The sequence below is a fragment of the Prionailurus bengalensis genome, chromosome B2, assembly GCF_016509475.1.
Source record: "Prionailurus bengalensis isolate Pbe53 chromosome B2, Fcat_Pben_1.1_paternal_pri, whole genome shotgun sequence".
NCBI classification, from domain to species: Eukaryota; Metazoa; Chordata; class Mammalia; order Carnivora; family Felidae; genus Prionailurus; species Prionailurus bengalensis.
The window spans coordinates 91177182-91184073 of NC_057349.1; positions in this window are offsets into that span (position 1 = coordinate 91177182).

Here is a 6892-nt window from a genome sequence, read left to right on the forward strand (position 1 = left end):
CCTGGAAGCAGGAATTCTGATCTATGCTTTACAGAGGAGGGAGGATATAAAGACTCAAAGAGGAGTTCGCCTAACTGCTGAGAAGTGTTGGGGGAACTCAGCCCACAGGGAAGTTTTTGCCCCTTTACTGTTTTCAACTTGGAAGTGTCAGTCGAATTATTTGTCTGCTTCATACATCTCTCCTTTTAGTCATTCCACCCAGGAAAGAGCATGATATTTTTGTCAAAATTTGGGTCACTCAAGGGTCTTTATCCAAGCGGTAGTAGGTCTCTGTGGCACATGGGTAGGAACATGCAATCTGTGTTCCTCTTTGGTACCTAGAGTCTTGTGAGATGGGTCTCTTCCATCTCTGTTGTCATAAACACATTTGGGGGAGTGGGGCAGACCAGCCCTTCCCTCCTTCCACTGCACAAGCTGTCTGAGAGATGGCTAAAGGTGCGTTCTGGAGCTTAGGGCACCTAGGTTCAAATCCCAAATCTTCACTGACTCTTCTACAGAACTTCTGCTGATGGTCATGTAGAAAAATACAGACAAGAGTCACCACACAGGGCAGTGGTCTTCAGAGTGGCTATGCTCCTGGGTGTGCAAGGGCAGTCATTAGAGCAGAGAAAAAGTAATTAGAGCTTTTCTTTATATTGCTTTTCAAATAAAAAGTGAAGCTTTCCTGATAATCAGTATATGGATTAACACTGGTTCCCACACCCATTGGTCAGTAAAACTAGGCCCTTGAGTCATCCTGAAGGAAAAATGGAAGTTTCTCAGAGTGGAGGTGTTGACAGTGCTGCCCTTACTCATGTGATTTTAGTATTTCATGACAAAAGTGTATTTTATGTATCATTTATTGCCACCAAGGTGATGATTTTCATAAAAGTAAGAACTGGAAATATGATAATTTTTTTTTTTTAATTTTTTTTTCAACGTTTATTTATTTTTGGGACAGAGAGAGACAGAGCATGAACGGGGGAGGGGCAGAGAGAGAGAGGGAGACACAGAATCGGAAACAGGCTCCAGGCTCTGAGCCATCAGCCCAGAGCCTGACGCGGGGCTCGAACTCACGGACCACGAGATCGTGACCTGGCTGAAGTCGGACGCTTAACCGACTGCGCCACCCAGGCGCCCCGGGAAATATGATAATTTTTAAATGCTTTGTAATGAGAGGTTTTGTTCCACACAGAGGTTTGCCATTTGTCTTGTGGTAAAATATTTAAAATAATTGCTGAAATTTCCAAGTTATGTTTTTATTTCCTAAGAAAATAAATATTTTAAATTTGCTAAAAACTTTTGTTAGGGAAATGGATTTCAACAGAATGCTATCTAGAAGATATTAAAAAAAAATCCCCTACATCTCTCAACGGTAAAGGTGACATTTAGGCAATAAGTGAGAAAGTAAATGCTATATTAAAAAAAATGTCACTACAGAGAGAGCATTTCAAAAGTGGGTATTTTGAAGTGTTTCCATTGCTGTGTAATTTTATTGCTAAAAATAATGTGTCACCTATAAACACTCATAAACTCTATATACTTACAAAACTAAAACTAGATTTCTTACACTGTTTAAAAAACATCTTCCAAATGAAGTTATTCAGTGAATTTTGAACTAATTTATTTAAAAAATAAGAAATATTGGGGCAGAAAGGTGAGGAAAAAATTCAGAAAATGTCTTAGAATTGGTTTGTAAGAACAACTGATTAATATCAGGGAAGATGGAAATTTACTATCTGAATTTGTATAAAACTTTGTATATAATTGGTAGATGTGACTGAAACATGTGTTTCATGATTTTTTAAGCATACCTAGTGATATACTTCTATTAAACTGTGTGTATTTTTCAGATATCTTTTCAAGTATGATTGCAAATAAAATCATGTATTCAAATAAATTGGACTTAAAATCAGACTTTTAAATAGCTGAATCACCAAGTTCAAGACAAATTAAAAAAAATAATTAAAATATCTAACATGTTTATTATAGACAATATTGTAGAAGAAGCAAAAACATTTTGTCACATTAATTACAAAGAATATTTAAAATTATGTTTTATTGAATCGTTACATCATCATTTAAAATTTGTCCCGTTATAAAGATGTAGATCTATATATATTGAGGGTACAGGCTCAAAATCTTCTTAGTATTGGGCATACCTAACCAGGAAGTTTGCTGTATTCTCCTTAAAAAAAGAATGCAGGCAGGTTCTGATAGTGTTGAGGATGCATTCCTAGAAGCAGGAACCCAATTAGGTCATTTCTGTACAGGGTTATCATAGCATAGCTATGCTGAGTCTTGCTCCCAGAAGCTCACATTAGTAATTACTCTTCTTTTCAAATCCCTGATGTCATGACACCCCTCTGACCATACTTTCTTCCAGCTACAGTTGGTGCATTTGTTGGTGGGTCCTCCTCAGTGTCAGCAATTACGTGGTGCTCTTCATATGTTAGGCTTTCTGCAGTCCCAAGTACCTGTTGATCTTCACTACATGTTTCTCTGACCTTTCTCTTGAAGATTCCTCAAGCTGCTCTAAAACTTATGTCCCAGGTTCTAGTTTGATAATCCTCCCTTGTGTGGATACGGCAGTTCCAGCAGTGTCACTTACATACCTGTTAACTGCCTTATCAGTCAAAATCCTTTGCCAGGAAACAAAATAAATCACAGGAGCAGGGATAACAGCAGAGAAACAGTGTAGGTTGTAGAACTCACTCAATTTAGGGTAGGCTGTAGAAAATTCACGGGCTGAGTCTGTAGCTCAAGAGAGCACAGAACAATCTGTCACACTAGTTCTAAATAACTATAAAAGCCCTTTTATTAACATTAATTTAAGACTAGAAAAATCAATTGAACTGATCCAGCCTGCCAGTGAATTGCACTCTTCATCTAAAATCCCTCAACTAAGCTTTCTTTCAAGTCCACCCAGAAAAGGGGACAAACCTTCTTGCAGTCAGTAGCAAAACTCTGGATGCAGATACCTTAACCAAACGGTAAGTTTCTCTAGGGTGGAGACCATCTCACAGGTCACAGGTTTTTTTGTGTGTGTGTTTGTTTTCTTTCCTTTTGTTCTTAACTCATCCCCTACATTTGTAGCTCAGGGCTAAATGTACAGTAAAGCTTTAAGATACACTTGTTAAACTGTGGGTTGAAGTTGGCCGGTGAAATGGAGCGGTGAAGCTTATAAATGCAAGATTGCAAATATTGACTGCCAAATAATTTAATGTTATTTGGCGTTTTTCATATGACTGTATCTGACACTTCTGTAATATATACATTTTAAGAGCACATATTAAATTATTCTGTGAAAACATAATTCAGAGGGAGTTGGAAAAAAAAAAAAAAGAACTACTTCAGTTTTTTACCCCAGTGCATTTAAGAGGTTTTAACCTCTTTCTTTCCCTTTCACTGCTGAGTCCAGATCTCTAAAGTTGATGTACTTTGAGCAAAACTCTCTAAATTCTGCTTCAATTTACTGATTTTTCTGGAAGGGAAGTCATTGAAATCTGTCTCTCCTCTTTACTCCCTACTACTCCCCATCTCCTTCCCATTAGAGCTAAGCTATTTTATTAATGGAGCAGCTGGGTGGCTCATTAGGTTAAGCGCCTGACTCTTGACTTCAACTCAGGTCATGATCTCTGTGCTGGCAGTGTGGAACCCGCTTGGGATTCTCTCTCTCTTTTTCTCTCTCTCTCTCTGTGCCCCTCCCCAGCTTGTGCTCTCTCTCCCTCAAAATAAATAAATATTAAAAAAAAAGAATGGTTTTCTTCCCTTCCAGGCCTTTCTGAAAAGCATAAACAAGTACATAAACAGTTACTGAGAAGTCAACAATGGTTATTAAATACAGACCTCAAAGTATTAAAATTGGAACGCCTTGAAAATTTAGTTAAGAGAAGTCATCATAAACAAATCTCTGGACTAGTATCTTTTCCCTGGCTCCTATAGTTACATTTTGGTTTTAAACATATGTATAATTATATACACAGTATATATGTAATGTACAGAATATATATAAGTATATATTCTTTATAGCTTATTCTCCCATTTTCAATTAAAATTTTAAGTTTATTTATTTATTTTTAGAGAGAGAAACAGAGCACACAAGCAGAGGGACAGAGAGAGAGGGAGAGAGAGAACCCAAGCAGGCTCTGTGCTCTCAGTGCAGAGCCCAATGTGGGGCTTGAACTCCTGAACTCTGAGATCCTGACCTGAGCTGAAATCAAGGGTCAGACGCTGAACCGACTGAGCCACCCAGGTGACCCTGCTCTCCCATTTTAAAATGTGGGGGGATTCTCCTCCCTCCCAACTGTGTCACCCCCAAGAGAATCATATTGAAGGAATGATAAAGATAGCACATGGTACCTTTATTACATTTCCTTACAGCAACATACTCATGTTGTTAAAGAATATTATTTTGAGCTAAAGAATATTATTTTATAGACCACTTTTCCCCAATTATTTTCAGTTTCTATAGCTAATCCTGGATTTAATTTAAAGAGAGGTGAGAATTGACATATTTTTAGTTAGTAGTCTAAACATGTCAATTTAAGTGAGGTTCAGAGAGCCGAGGCATTTATTATGCTTCTCGGGAGGAGAAATGGTGTTGATAACAGATTTCAGGTGCTGACAGGAAGAAGGCTGGTTCAGGCCTGCACATACAGGCCGAGTACTGTGAGTCAGTGGTGCCAAAATATACTGGAAAGATTTGATAACATTTTTTTATTAAAAGCGAAGGAAAGAAAATATGCAAAAATGATACACTGAATAAGCCTTTTTTCCCTTCTCATAAAAGGGTATAAAATGAGGCTATGTTAATGGAGCAGACTTCAGACAACTTAGAAATAAATTATGGCACCACAGTAGTTAGGTTCATTTTAACTCTCATCTGAAAATACATTTCCCATCATTTCTTGGGTTTCTCTCTCTCCTTTTCTTTATGTGTGAAGCACCATGTTTTCTTTGGTTTCTTTGTAAAAGTTGATTTGATAGTCTTTCTCTAAAGAACATTCTATGATTTTAGAAAAACATGAAGATTTCATAATAATAATAATTTTAATAAATTAGTACTCAATTTGAGAGAAAGTCCAGTGACAATTTCTGAGGAATGTCAAATCTTTGAAAACTTGGAGAAAATTTTTGTTTGGCTTAACTAAGATAGCATTTTGTGTTTATGGTTCACTCACATAGTGATAAAAGATTGATGTTATCTTTATTCTGTTAGCGTGTGTGTGTGTGTGTGTGTGTGTGTGCACATGCATTACAAAGCATTACTCTGCTAACCTGCATGAGTCTTTATATCACTTGGTCCTCTACAGCCTAAGAAGGGATACACAATAGGAGCATGTTCATCTAAATGTGTTTATCTAATTATTGATAGGCACTTCCTTCTGAATAGATTTTTTCAATCCTTGAGTGTTGAATATTACATTTGTTTATCTGCTTTACTCAAAATGCATACAATGCATAGTAACAACATCAGGAAGATTTTTTGTTTTTGTTTTTGTCCTGTTTTGTTTTTTTTCAAAGCTACAATTGTCTGTCTTCAGTGAAGTAAGGCTCAGGAGACCTTCTTCACACTAATCTCAACAAACTGCTGTCCTTATACCAATAGCTCTCTTTCTTATACTTGCAGAATCACAGCTGGGTCTCCTTATGAAAAGAGTGCACATAATAATTGCACTAAATATGCATTAAATTACTTTGCAAAATGATAGTGGCATCCATTATAAATCCTGTGTTTGAGAAGTTTAATCAGCTATTTAAATTTTCATCAGGATGCAAGTCGACATGTGAGTTCTTGGCCAAAGGCATTCTATTTATCACATAAATATTTGTTGATTAAGAAAAGCACAGGACCCTACACTCTCCTAGGGTTTCAGAGGCACACAAGCATTTCTCAGGAGCAATAAATAAAAACATGAAATTTTAAAAAATCAAACTTGAATTTTGATACATTGTTTAGTTGGCAGCTACATTTCCCATGAATAATATGCCACTTCACAGTGATTTAATATTAATATTCCTCCAGAAATCAAGTTTGGGAGAGTGGAATTAGAGAACACAGAAATGCTAGTAATTGTATTTTTGAAGAACAAAGCCAATAAATGCAAAGCAAACTATTTGCTGATTGTATCACAGGATTTTATTTTCATTTATTCTATGTTAAAATCTTCTCTACATCAGAACACTTATACCAGAATAAAAAGGAATGGAGTATTTGAAGTTGTAGCCTTTTATTTTCTCATTTTCCCCCCGCATTTACCTGATCTGAGTTACATTCAGGGTATGGATCTATATTGATGAGCTTCCGAAAACAGAGTTGATGCATTTTCTGTCTGCCGGGCTCCACAGAAAGTACCAAGGGCTAAGGGACTTCTTGCCTTCATCACAGCAAGTGTTCCATTTATGGAGCCCTGGTTATCACACAGATGCTGGGGGGAAATCAGGAGGAAGGGTAGAATCGAGTAATGGAAGGGAGCTCAAGTTGCCTTGAACTTGACTCTGGCTGGCTGGTTCCTAGATAACTGGATAAAAATTTTTAAACTGTTCCCTGGCATAATTTATTATTCTGAGGTGAGGGGCAGGAATGGTGATTATCCATAGAAAATATAAATGGGACTTCCCAATGGGAAAAAAAAGAAAAAGCAACATATTTTGATATTTTCATTTGGTACTTTGGATGGGAGTTTGTAATTCTCAGTCATTATTATGCTTGGACTATCTAGCAATTACTGTTACAGGTCTAAAATGGTAAAGCTGAAAAAGACAGAAGAAAATTATTTAGGTGAATCTCTCTTTCCCTTTGTAAGAGATAGTTTAAACTATAAATGTGCATCCTCATAGAAGTCATGTGATATTTTGTCCATTCTATTTTATTGTATCCACCAGTATTTAAGTTCAATGATAAAAAGGA